Here is a 13,489-nt window from a genome sequence, read left to right as displayed (position 1 = left end):
CCTTCAGGTAATGGAAAGACAATGTATTCTAGATCTTTCCTGGCTTCCTTTCCTCCCAGCCCACCGTCTTTCCTTTCACATTTTCTTGAGTGTCAAGTCCTAAGTCAGCTACTGGGTACACAAAGATAATTGAACTTGTCTATCTGATGAGCCAGAAAAAAAAAGAGATGATCATAATATAGTATATTTGGTAAGAAATATGATAGCAGGCCCCTTGAGGTGCTATGGAAACTGAAGGAGGAATACCTAATTGGAGGTGCAAGAGGTGAGGTGGAGCTTCCCAGAAGGAGTGATGCCTTCCAGGAAGGTAAAGGTAAAGGAAGGTAAACGAAAGGTCAGAGGTAAGGATGCGTATGACCTAAAACGGATTCCAGGTATGCAGATTATGGTTTGCCTTAACTGTAACCCTGTTAAAATGCACAATTGCTAAAAGAAAAGTGATTTGAGCAACATGAATAATGAATACCTTTTAAAATTCATAGGATTACGTGAGTACCCAGAGGGGCAGGATTCATAGAGAGAAAGTGGAATGGCGGTTATGGGGCTGGCAGGAGGAAGGTGGGAGTTACGGATTCATGGACACAAAGTTTTAGTTTGGGAAGATGCAAAAGTTCTGGAGATGGAGGGTGGGGACTGTAGCGAAACAAGGTGAGTGTACTGATGCCCCTGAACTGTATGCTAAACATGGCAAACATGGCAAATGTTAACTTTTATCTATTTAGCCATAATAAAAAAAAAAAAAGCTCTGTAAGTTTACAAAGAAAACTGATAGGATTATAAACCTCTATGTGGTGTGCCTAATTTGTAAAGGTGCTATCAAAATGTGAGCCTGGGCCAGGCGAGGTGGCTCATGCCTTTAATCCCAGGACTTTGGGAGGCTGAGGTAGGTGGATCACCTGAGGTCAGGAGTTGGAGACCAGCCTGGCTAACATGGTGAAACCCCGTCTCTACTCAAAATACAAAAATTAGCCAGGTGTGATGGCACGCGCCTGTTATTTCCAGCTACTTGGGAGGGTGAGGCAGGAGAATCACTTCAACCCAGGAGGCAGAGGTTGCAGTGAGCCGAGATCACACCACTGCACTCCAGCCTGGGGGACAGAGCAAGAATCTGTCTCAAAAAAGAAAAAAAGTGGGCCTGGTATTCCTCGTCCATTCTGCTGCCCTATCTTTTGAGTTGCTTCCTCCTCTGTAATAACAGAAGTGAGTTGATTCTAATGCCGCCCATACCCCCAGACTGCACATCTCAAGACTATCCCATTTCAAAGAGCGTTGCATCTCCAATCTACTAGTTTCTCACCCCCTAAACCCTAGAATCATCCTCAACTCTTCTCTTTCTCTTATACTCTACATCTACTCCAGCAACACATCCTATTGTCTTTGCCTTCAAAACAGATCCAGAATTATATTCCATTTCACAATTCCTGTAATACCTTTGTGGTCCAGTCCCCCATCACGTCCTACCTAGAGAAGAGCAAAGGCCTCTCACTGGTCTTACCCCACAGTGGTCCTGGCACCATCAGTTCTCCACTGGGCAGCCAGCCCGATACATTTAAAACTTCAGCCAGATCATCTCCTGCCTCTGTTCCAAGCTCCCCAGCAGCTTCCCATCTCCCAAAGATCAGTTCAAAGTCCTTAGGGTGGATCACAGGTCCCTACATGATCTGCTCTAGGAGACACCATCTCTTACCATGCTCCCTTGCCTGCTCACACTGCCCCAGACACACCTTCTCGTGACTTCAGAAATGTTCCAGGCACACTCCCTCTTCCTGGACTGCTCAAGTGTAGAAAGCCACTTGGGTCACTCCTCTCTTCATCCAGGTGTCCACCCAGACGTCCCGAGACACAGAGGACTTCCCTGTCTGTCCTGTCTAAACTAGCTCACCCTGTACAACCCTCCCGCCATCCTTTTTTATCTTTATTCTGCTTTGGTTTTCTTCATCACACTTTATTACCATTTGATGTGCTGTGTATTTGTTTGTTTCAGAGTAGAATATATCCTCCATGAGAACATGGATTTCATTTTGTTTACCATCGTATCCTAGTTTTCTGATCAGTCTGATTCATGACGGCACTCAGTTTATAATTGTTCATGAATGGTATTTATGCTAATTTGTTACAGTTTGTCTATAATTATGGGACTTCTATAGACTGTGAAGATGTAATTACATATTTTTCCTGGCCCCTCCCTAGCTCACTGCTTTAAGATAAACCTACCATAAAAGAATATCCTTGACTATATCTCTCTCATATCAAAAACTATAGGATCATAGATTCAAAATGAATCTTAAGAGGTTCTCTGGTTTACAGCCACAGCTTCAGTGAAGACCATACATAACAATTATGCTATTTTGAAAGGCCTCCAGGGAAGAAGGATCCATGATTTTATCTGTTTAACTACATTTAGATCTAGGAGGTTCTTTCTAAAACCAAATCTAAATGCCTTTTCCTTTCACTCTGGCATCAGAAGAATTTTAATAAATAAATACTGGTCAGCATTTACTTTCTTCTTTTTCTTTTGTTTCCTTTTTTCTTTTTACTTTTAGAGATGGAGTTTCGCTCTGTCCCCCAGGCTGGAGTGCAGTGGTGTGATCTTGGCTCACTGCAACCTCCGCCTCCCCGGTTCCAGGGATTCTCCTGCCTCAGCCTCCCAAGTAGCTGGGATTACAGGTGCCCGCCACCTTGCCCAGGTAATTTTTGTATTCTTAGTAGAGATGGGGTTTCACCATGTTGCATTCCAGGCTGGTCTTGAACTCCTGACCTCAGGTGGTCTGCCTGTCTTGGCCTCCCAAAGTGCTGGGATTATAGGCATAAGCCACCGCACCCGGCCATCTTTTTCTTTTTTCAATTTCCTTTTTCAAAAAGAATCCATGACTACTGTAGAAAAAAACAAAAAACTTACCCATACTGCTCAAAGATAACCTCTATTAATAGCATTTCAGATTTACATGTGTGTATATACATTTTTAAATTTTACTTTATTTTTTTTTTTCAGACAGGGTCTCCTTCTGTTGCCCAGGCTGGAGTACTGCAGTGCCATCTTGGCTCACTCCAGCCTCAACCTTCTGGGGTCAAGCAATCCTCCCACATCAACCTCCTGAATAGCTGGGACTACAGGTGTGCACCATCATGCCTGGATAAATGTTTTAATTTTTTGTAGAGATGGAGTCTCACCACCTTGCTCAGGCTGGTCTCAAACTCCTGGGCTCAAGTGATCCTCCTGCCTTGGCTTCCCAAGTTGCTGAAATTACGGGCATGAGCCACCACACCCCTAGCCCACATATATATTAGTAAGTATTTTATTGACATGTAACACACAGAGAGAAATACACAAATCATGAACAGCTTGATAAATAACTCAAAGTGGATTCAATAGTGTAACCAACCATACCTTAGGTCAAGACATAGCCCCCCCACCCCCCCTTTATTCCCACACCTTGTTCTCTTTATCTTTCCTAAATGTAACCACTCTGTGGATGTCTGACACTATAGATTAGTTTTGTCTGATTTTGAACTTTATGTAAGTAGAACCATGCAGTATTCCTTGGTATTTATAGTATTCTTTTATACCTGCCTTCTTTTATTCAACATTATATATTGAGCATCAGTGCATCAGTGCATACACACACATACACACAAACACACACACAGTGTTTCTCCGTTTATTAAATCTCTCTTCAGTTGTATCCAATTAGCTCTTTTTGTTTGTTTGTTTTTTGAGACAGAGTCTTGCTCTGTCAGCCAGGCTGGAGTGCAGTGGCGTGATCTCAGCTCACTGCAACCTCTGCCTCCTGGGTTCAAGTGATTCTCCTGCCTCAGCCTCCCGAGTAGCTGGGACTAGAGGCATGTGCCACCACACCTGGCTAATTTTTGTATGTTTAGTAGAAATGAGGTTTCTCCATGTTGGCCAGGGTGGTCTCCAACTCCTAACCTCAGGTGATTCGCCTGCCTCGGCCTCCCAAAGTGCTGGGATTATAGGTGTGAGCCACCGCACCCAGCCTAATCAGCTTTTAACCGCATTAGTTTTTTTTGTTTGGTTTTGTTTTGTTTTTAACATTGAACTATTGTATTTTCATTTGTAGATTTTCTTTCTTTCTTTTTTTTTTTTTTTTTTTTTTTGAGACGGAGTCTTGCTTTGCCACCCAGGCTGGAGTTCAGTGGCATGATCTTGGCTCATTGCAAGGTTGGTGGCATGAGCCACCACACCTGGCCAGAATTTTAACTCTTTTTTATAGTTTCCAATTGTCTCAAAATTCTCCATCTTGTCATTTAATCTCTTGAATGCGTTAGTCATGTTGATTCTAATTTCATGCTCAGCACTTCCATGTCTCCTATGCATCAGTTCTCATTGTATGCTTCTTCTCCCGGCTTTTGTCAAGTGTTGTCTTCTTGTATACCTGATTTTATTTTGTAAGTTCTATGCTACTTTTCTACTTTGCCTGGAGTATTTTTTATTGAGTACCACACATTGTGTATGAAAAAATATAGAGATGGTTTGAGGCTTTAGATGATAGTATCTTCCTCCAGAGAGGATTTATGTTTACTTCCGGCATACAGTGGGCTAGGGGAGGCCGGGCACGGTGTCTCACGCCTGTAATCCTAGCACTTTGCGGGGCCGAGGCGGGTGGATCACCTGTGGTCAGGAGTTCGAGACCAGCCTGGTCAACATGGCGAAACCCCATCTCTACTAAAAATACAAAAAAATTAGCTGGGTATGGTGGCGCTCACCTATAGTCCCAGCTACTTGGGAGGCTGAGGCAGGAAAATCGCTTGAACCCCCGTGGCAGAGCGTGCAGTGAACCAAGATTGCGCCACTGCACTCCAGCCTGGGAGACAGAATGAGACTCCATCTCAATGTAATAAATAAATAAATAATAAATAAATAGAAGTGGGCTAGGGGCATATGATCTTAATCTAATTTTTTGAGCTGATTTGAAGCTGGACTTCATTCCTTGTGAGAGTTAGTCTATTTTCCATTCACCCTTACTGTAAGAATGGAGTGCTTTGTGGTCCCAATCAAAAGCCTGGATTGTTCGCCAGAACTTCTCTTCCATAGAGGGCACTGAAACCCAAACTGTGCCCACCTGGCCCTGTCAAAGTGCTAAGCCTCTGTTTTTCCCTTTTGCCACTCGGTTGTCTTCCAAATTAGCAACTGCCTCAAGGAGAGACGCGGTGCCTGGTGCCAGGCTTGCCTCTTAGCTTCCGTCTCTTCTGGATCTTGGCTCTACAAATTGCCTTGCTAGTTCTCTGATAATTCCAAGCACATGGGTTTTAGATTTTCCCTTGTTAACTATTCTGTCTAGCTTTTCCAGTCATTTTTAATGGCAGGATTGTTCTGAAATAAAGTAGTCAGCCATATCCAGAAGCAGAATTCTACATATACATGAATGAAAAATGTTATCATAATATAAATACTTTCCAATAACTTGCTTTTCTCGCTTATCCATATGTGAACCATCAACATCTCTCATAAGTATGTCAATATCAATTTGCGCAATAATTTAATGCTAGATAGAATTTCTACCATTCTATGATTGTAGCATAATTTTTAGCCAAATGGTTATAATTGTGTATTTGAAGCATTTTTCTATTTTTTCTCTCTTATAAACAGCAATATGATCTCATCTTCATATATACATTTGTAAGTAGTTGTAATTATATCCTAAGTATAATATCTCAAAGTAAAAATTTATTTAAAAAGTATGAAGATTTGAAAGGTTTTCTTGTTTCACTAAAGGTCCCTCTAGGAAAATCATACTAATTTATATTTCCTTTTTTTTTTTTTTTTTGAGACGGAGTCTCACTGTCGGTCGCCCAGGCTGGAGTGCAGTGGCGTGATCTTGCCTCACTGCACGCTCTGCCCCCCAGGGTCCACGCCATTCTCCTGCCTCAGCCTCCCGTGTAGCTGGGATTACAAGCGCCCGCCACCTCACCCAGCTAATTTTTTGTATTTTTAGTAGAGACGAGGTTTCACCGTGTTAGCCAGGATGGTCTCGATCTCCTGACCTCGTGATCCGCCCGCCTCGGCATCCCAAAGTGCTGGGATTACAGGAGTGAGCCACCGCGCGCGGCCACTAATTTGTATTTCTACTAGTGGTATATAAGTGCCAATTTCTCTTTTTTTTTTTTTTTTTTGAGATGGAATCTTGCTGTGTCACACAGGCTGGAGTGCAGGGGGCAATCTCAGCTCACTGCAACTTCTGCCTCCCAGGTTAAAGCAATTCTCCTGCCTCAGCCTCCAGCGTAGCTGGGACTACAGGCCTGTGCCACCATGCCTGGCTAATTTTTTTGTATTTTTAGTAGTGACAGGTTTTGCCATGTTGGCCAGGCTGGTCTCGAACTCCTGGCCTCAACTGATCTGCCTGCTTTGGCCTCCCAAAGTGCTAGGATTATAGGCATGAGCTGCCACGCCCAGCTGATTTCCCTATATTTTTAAGCTTTTTTTTTTTTTTTTTTTTAGAGACGGGGTCTCTCTGTGTCACCCAGGCTGGAGTACAGTGGCGTGATCATGGCTCACTGTATCCTGGAACCCCTGGGCTCAAGGGATTCTCCTGTCTCAGCCTTCCAAGTAGTTGGGACTACAGGCACATACTGCTACACACTTTACCTGGCTTTTTTTTTTTTTTTTTTGGTTGGAGGGTTTCACTCTGTCGCTCAGGCTGGAGTGCAGTAGCGTGATCATGGCTCACTGCAGCCTTGACCTCCACAGGCTCAGGTGATCTTTCCACCTCAGCCTCCCAAGTAGCTGGGACTACAGGTGCATGTCACCACACTTGGCTAATTTTTATATTTTTTTGTTTTTGTTTTTGTTTTTTTGAGACAATGTCTCACTCTCATCCAGGTTGGAGTGCAGTGGCGTGATCTCAGCTCACTGCAACCGCCGCCTCCTGGGTTCAGGTGATTCTCCTGCCTCACCTTCCCGAGTAGCTGGGATTACAGGCATGCACCACCATGCCTGGCTAATTTTTGTATTTTTAGTAGAGACGGGTTTCACTATGTTGCCCAGGCTGGTCTCGAACTCCTGACCTCAAGTGATCCTCCCACCTCAGCCTCCCAAAGTGCTGGGATTACAGGTGTGAGCCACCACCATGCTCTGCCTAAGTATTTTCTAAATAATTCTATTATTAAAACTCAGTATTCTCTATTAAAGCTTGCCTGTGTCTGACTTATAAACAAGTATTTTCTAAATGATTCTTTTATATTCTTACAGTGGGAACACTGTTGGGGTCACAAAGAAAAAAAATAAACTTGCACCCTGACCTTCCAGAGCTCATGATTCCTCACAGATGGTCTTCTATGACCCCCTTTTCATGAAGGGCCACAGTGATGTTCCTGGAAGGCCTGAATCCTCTGCAGACAGGTTCATCTCCTTGTGCTCTTACCAGTTATAGATGTATTTTGGACCTTGCCTTTATCTTGAACTACAATTATGTATTACAGCCCACAGTCCAGGATGGCTCCTTCATCTCTTTCTGTCGACGCTACATATTCACATAAGACGGCTGTAGTTTCTTTTTATCCCTTTGTGTTACTCCCTTAAACTTGTCCTGTTTGAACTCTATTCTATGGTTCTTACCACTCACCCAGTTTACCAAAATCACTCACTTAGGTCAGAGGTCAACCAACTATGGCTCCCAGGTACAAATCTAGCCTGCCACCTGTTTGTGTAAATAAAGTTTCATCACAATACAGCCATGTTCACTGTATAGGTATTGTCTATGGTTGCTTAGTGATATTACTGTGGAGTTGGGTAACTGGGGCAGAGACCACAAGGTTCATGAAGCCTAAAATATTTACTTTCTGGCCTTTATGGAAAAAGTTTGCCAGCCCCTGATCTAAAGGCTGGCTATCCTTCTAACTCTATAAGAAGCTCTTGAACTTCATAAAGATTTCCTCACTGCCAGATTAAGCAGCTGCACAAACCAAACCCCCAGCTCCCCCACTCCAGTGGATACAGGGCTCTTATCTGCTCATTACCACTTTATTTAGGGCATACCACCCCCTCCTTCCTGAAGAAATCATCCTCAGTTTCTGGATTCAGATGAGATTATCTTGTCCCCTCCCACCACCCCAGGCCACTCAGAGTCCTCCCTGCGACTCTTGGCAGATCTGTCATGAAAGACAGCTCCCTTTAATCTAGGCTCTCAACCTGTTAGCATGATGAAGGCCTAAGGCTGACAGCAACTGTCTTGCTCCCATATGGAAGAAGCCCACCTAATAGTTATGCCAGCAGAGGTCAGGGAGCCAAAATAGGAACCCACAGAGTCCTGATTCCCTTCTTTGAATCCCTAGATGGACTTGTCAGAAGCCAGCTTCATGTTTTGCAATTTTCTTCTTAAAACTTGACTGTGACTGATTCATAAATACTAGAATTCCCTGTAACATGAGCCATTAATTACTCTTTCTGCCTAAGTTAGTTTTCACAGGGTTTCTGTGAAACCGAAAGAGTCTGGACAAGCATAAAAACTGGGACCATGGCCAGGTGTGGTGGCAAACACCTGTAATCTCAGCCACTCAGGAGGCCAAGGCGGGAGGATGGCTTAAGCCCAGGAGTTCGAGGTCACAGTGTGCTATGATTGTTTCATTGCAGGCTAGCCTGGGTGATAGAGCAAGATCCTGTCTCTATTAAATAAATGCATAGAAACCGGGATGAGGAGTGAAAGGTGCCAGAAGAAAATTGATTAGGTAAATGGTATGCATGAGGCTGAGTGGAAGACAGCAGAAATCTCAGAGTCTGGGACGTTGATGAGCCTTGGGGCCAGTGAACCTAAAGTGTCACTTTATTTAGGGTATAACATCCCCTCCTTCCTGAATGAATCATCCTCTGTCCCTGGATTCAGGAGGGATGATTTTGTCCCCTCCCACCACCCCAGGCCAATCAGAGTCAGGTACCTCTTGTGCCTTTGGACTCAAATCACTTATAGACTTTGGATCTGGGAGGTGCAGAGAATGAAGTTTTACAACGGTGCTTCCTCATCGACATCAAGAAACACAGTCTGTGTCAGGCACCACTGATCTAAATAGATGAGGGTGCTCCCTGCCAGAGGCAATTGGCCTGGAGGCTTTCAATACCTCAGGCACTGCCCAGCTGTCTGTGACTCAGGGCATGGACGGTCACCGTACTGGTGTGCCACACAGCCCAGTGTTTAGGAAGCTCTTAGTCTAAAAAAACCAGGCTGAGTGTGCTGATTACTTTTGTGGCTTTTAGTAAGTTGCAAGAAGAAATAGACAGGCTTCAGCCGAACTGGCACATCAGGAGGCCATGCAGTCTTGGATGAAAGCCATGGAATCTTGCAGAGGGAGGAACTTCCAGCCTGCAACAACAATCCCAAATTGGAAGAGGCATGTTTCCTGCAGAATGCAAAAGCTGTATGAACCCTCCCAAGTTTAAGTAAGTGAGAGTTAGTCAGAGAGGTGGGTAAACACCTGGGAAGTAAGCCTAGGAGCAGGCTTGCAGGCTGGGCGTGTGACCTGTGTGGTCTCACATCACCCCACACTTAGAAGGGCCCTATGCTTGGTTTACTGCTCTGTTCTCATAGTCTTTAAACTATTAATAAGCTTTGAACAAGGGCACACATTTTCATTTTGCAAATGTAGCTGGTCCTGCCTGGGACTCTGGAGAAGTCAGAGAATCAAATGACCCTGATCCTCCAGGATCCTTGGATCTAGCACCAGGCTCCTCCCTCCTCCTGCTGAGTACTAATTACCGGCTGAGTAATAATTTCCCCCATTGCCAGGCCTGGGGTATATCCAGGGAACCAGGGGCAGATTAACCCTGCCTATCATCTCAATCAACTCATTCAGAGGCAGAGAACTACCCTGAAAGAATAAGACCATGGGCCCTAAGGGGCAGAGGGCTGAGCTTCCAGTGATAAGGTTTAGATTCAAAAGCCTGGACTCAACAAGCTTCTGGCTTGGGTTTCTTCTCAGTTTCCAAGGGAGTTATATCACTAGGACAATCCCAAACTTGGTGACTGTTTAATTCCCTAAGCCCATGGCTCTCAAACTCTGTCCCAAGGTGCTCTTGGGTACTGCAGAGAATTCAGAGGTGCCATATGCAATATTTTACTTTTTTTTTTTTTTTAGGAAATATACTGAGATTCAACATCTGTCAGATGCCACACTGACAGGTAGCTCAGGTTAACATTAGATCATGCTATATTCTTTTCAGTGGTGTCATATTATTTGCAAAGTGGTTGCTTATATTTTTGGAAGTTATTGTGATTTAAAAACACACAAAAAATCAATGTGGAACAAAAAACAAAGGTGGCAATGTCCACAATGATTCAAAGATTAGAAAGTTGTGCAGTGTCCAACAGGAGCACATGTCCCATCAGTAATTGGGATTATTTAAGAATACAATGAAACTATTATTTTTCAATGTACAGTACTATTTCTTCCAATGGCTACTAAGTTACTAAGACAGAAGTCCATGTTGATTTGTTCGTACCTATTTTCTTAAAAAATTTTTTTTTTTTTTTTTGAGACACAGTTTCATTCTGTCGTCCAGGCTGGAGTGCAGTGGCACTATCTTGGCTCACTACAACCTCCGCTTCCTGGGTTCCAGCTATTCTCGTGCCTCAGTCTCCCAAGTAGATGAGCCTGCCACCATGCCCAGCTAATTTTTGTATTATTAGTAGAGATGAGGTTTTGCCATGTTGGCCAGGCTGGTCTTGAACTCCTGACCTCATGTGATCCACCTGCCTCGGCCTCCGAAAGTGCTGGGATTACAGCCATGAGTCACTACACCCAGCCTCTATTTTCTTAATTAATTGGCCTGTTAGGTATTTCCTTTGGCCCAGAGATGCTATAAAAAAAAGTCACTGAGGCACTCAGGGTGCTATGAAGGAGAACGTTGGGACCTCTGTTCTAGGATATTCCCCAGAACCCCACATCTTCACCAACAGAAGGTGGGCTGGTCAGTCTGTCCCAGAATTCTCTTCAAGATGGCCATGGAGGACCACAGAAAAGGGAGCATCTCCCAAAGAGCAGAGCCAAGTGCAGCCCAGGGGCTGACCCAGGCCCCCCGACCTTATCTTCCAGAAAGGTTTCATGTACATTATGGACTGATGGATGCCTGCTCCCTTCCTTTTCTTTTCCTTTCAAATGAGAGTTTTTAAGGTAGTTTTCAAACATATCCTCCTCCATAATATATTAAACACATGAAGGGTGATTACTTTTACCAATTAGAGATTGCTGGCCTGTGAAGAGCTATGACTCAGCTCAGAGAAAGATGGTCCAGAGCCCCTGGACCAGGAAACGAATGGTCTCAGTAGAAAGCAGTAGGGTTGACTCGCTGTGGGGAAGAGGTGAGTGTATAAATAGTTACTCATGGGCTGGCTGCATTATTTGGGGAGGGGAGTACACACAAGAAGTTCTACATATGGAAAAAGAGAACGTGTGTGTGCGTGCGTATGTGTGCATGCATGTCTGGGCAGCCAAGAAGTGGAATGTATTAGGCCAGGAATCTTCTTTGCATGGGGGAACTGCCCCTTCCACATTCCATTATTCCATTATGTTGTTCAGATTGGACTCTTCCATCACGGTGCCTTCTTGCCCTTTGGTCCCAAGAATGGACATGCACAGATGTGAGTTCCTCCACTACATTTGGCATACAGGCACTGGGTAAGAAAAGGTCACTCTTCTCTCTGGGATTACAAGGACCACATGGAGCAGCTCTTGACACCATACCTAGAGAACCTAGATGAGAGGAAGCCAAGGAGAGGCTGAGAAGAGGTGAGAGGCAGAGGAAGACAGAGTTGATTTTATCATTGAACTCATCTTCTTGGATTGATCCAAGCCTGATTTAGCCAAGTGTTGATTTTTGTTGCTGAACTAAAATGTCCCTTTTGTGCTTACGGAGGTCTGAGCTAACTATTTGTCATTTGTTATTCAAAGACTTCTGACTAACAGTATCTCCAATGTAGCTTCTTTGGGGAACCAAATAAAAAAATGGCAGGAAAATTAGGGTAAAAGACAACATGCTTGCCCTTTTTGCAGGTGAAGCTTTGATGATAGGGTAGTGTATAGGTCAACATTTTTGTGGTGATTTTAAGCTGACTTAAGTTTTGTGCATTGTGGAACGAATATCTGCAACTCAAAGGCACATTTTACCTTTGTGTGCTTGTACAATGGTCTTCAAGCACATAATCCCCTGGATCTGGTTGAAGTGAAAATTAAAATGATTTTCTACAATTTGTCTTCCTTGTCAGAAAACAGGGCCAAGAGCTTTTAAAAACTGGTGCTGCAGTTGTGTGACTGTTGGCTGGATGACATCATCCTTCTGGGGATGATTTCTTGTATGCCCTTTCTGGGTATGTCTGAAAGCAAATCCAGCTTCAGGAGGGAGGGAAATCTACACACACAGCTCTTGATGAATCTTTGCATACTGAAGCCTTTATGAGCGGATTGGCAGGGTCAAGTGGCCACTGTTTAGAGGGCGACAAGCCCTGTGAATTGGTTCTTTGCCAAGCAAAATTGCACATGAGAATTTTTCTAGTGAGCTCGTTCAAGTGAGTCCTTCTAAACAGCCTGATGTTCCCTGGTGTGAGCCCCCAGAACTGCAGCAGACAGCATGTGCAACAAAGAGCCCCCTTGGAGGCTCAGCCCCCAACTCTCCTGGTAAATTGCACCTCCCAACACTGGGGAGGAGGCAGTGGGAGAGAAAGGCAGATCTTGTTTAAACCTTTTGCCTGAACTGAGTATGGATAGGCCTGCAAAATATTCTGAACCCTTTTCTGCCAGATTTCTGTTACTTATTCCAGATGATTTCTTTTAATCAGGAATATTTTATCAAGCAAACACCTATGCATTCTCTGTTTCTGCTCTCAGTTGTACAGTGATTGGAGACTAGTGTTCTGGTTTCTATGCAAGATAAAGTTTAAGGCCTACGCCCAAGGAAATATGAAGCAATGCTTATTAGCAGAAGTGTGCAACGTGAAGCGCGCAGAAAGGTCCACAGGCCTTGGCAAGGGAGAAGGAAGCTCTCATTCCTGAAGCTGAGCCTGGAAGACCCAGCGAAAGGAGGGCTGACTGGACACGCATTTGCAGAAAAGGAGGTGTGTTACGGGCTGACTTGTGTCCCTCCAAAATTCCTATGCTGAAGTCCTAATTTCTAGTACCTTAGAATGTGGCTGTATTTGGAGATAGGAAGTTTAATAAGGTAACTAAGCAAAAATGAAGTAACTGGGATGAGCCTTAATCCAGTATGACTCTGGTATCTTTCTAAAAACAAAGAATTAGGGCCAGGAGTGGTGCCTCACGCACTTTGGGAGGCCAAGGTGGGCAGATCACTTGAGGCCAGGAGTTCGAGACCAGCCTGGCCAACATAGTGAAACCCTGTCTCTACTAAAAATACAAAAATTAGCCGAGTGTGGTGGCGCTCGCCTGTAGTCCCAGCTACCGGGGAGGCTGAGGCAAGAAAAATGCTTGAACCTGGGAGGCATCGGTTGCAGGGAGCCGAGATCTCGCCACTGCACTCCAACCTGGGCAA

General features: G+C 44.3%; 1 long non-coding RNA gene across 1 annotated transcript; it reads left to right on the top strand.

Moving 5' to 3' along the window:
• Positions 1 to 2,547: 2,547 nt before the first annotated feature.
• On the top strand, positions 2,548 to 7,688 carry LOC131383176 (uncharacterized). The gene is made up of 4 exons (XR_009212991.1): positions 2,548 to 2,687; positions 2,993 to 3,287; positions 5,609 to 5,638; positions 7,208 to 7,688. It is a non-coding gene; the product is annotated as an uncharacterized LOC131383176 (long non-coding RNA).
• Positions 7,689 to 13,489: the final 5,801 nt, after the last annotated feature.

The sequence above is a fragment of the Hylobates moloch genome, unplaced genomic scaffold (genome assembly GCF_009828535.3).
Source record: "Hylobates moloch isolate HMO894 unplaced genomic scaffold, HMol_V3 SCAFFOLD_4, whole genome shotgun sequence".
Taxonomy (NCBI): domain Eukaryota; kingdom Metazoa; phylum Chordata; class Mammalia; order Primates; family Hylobatidae; genus Hylobates; species Hylobates moloch.
This window is presented reverse-complemented; position numbering and strand designations above follow the sequence as displayed.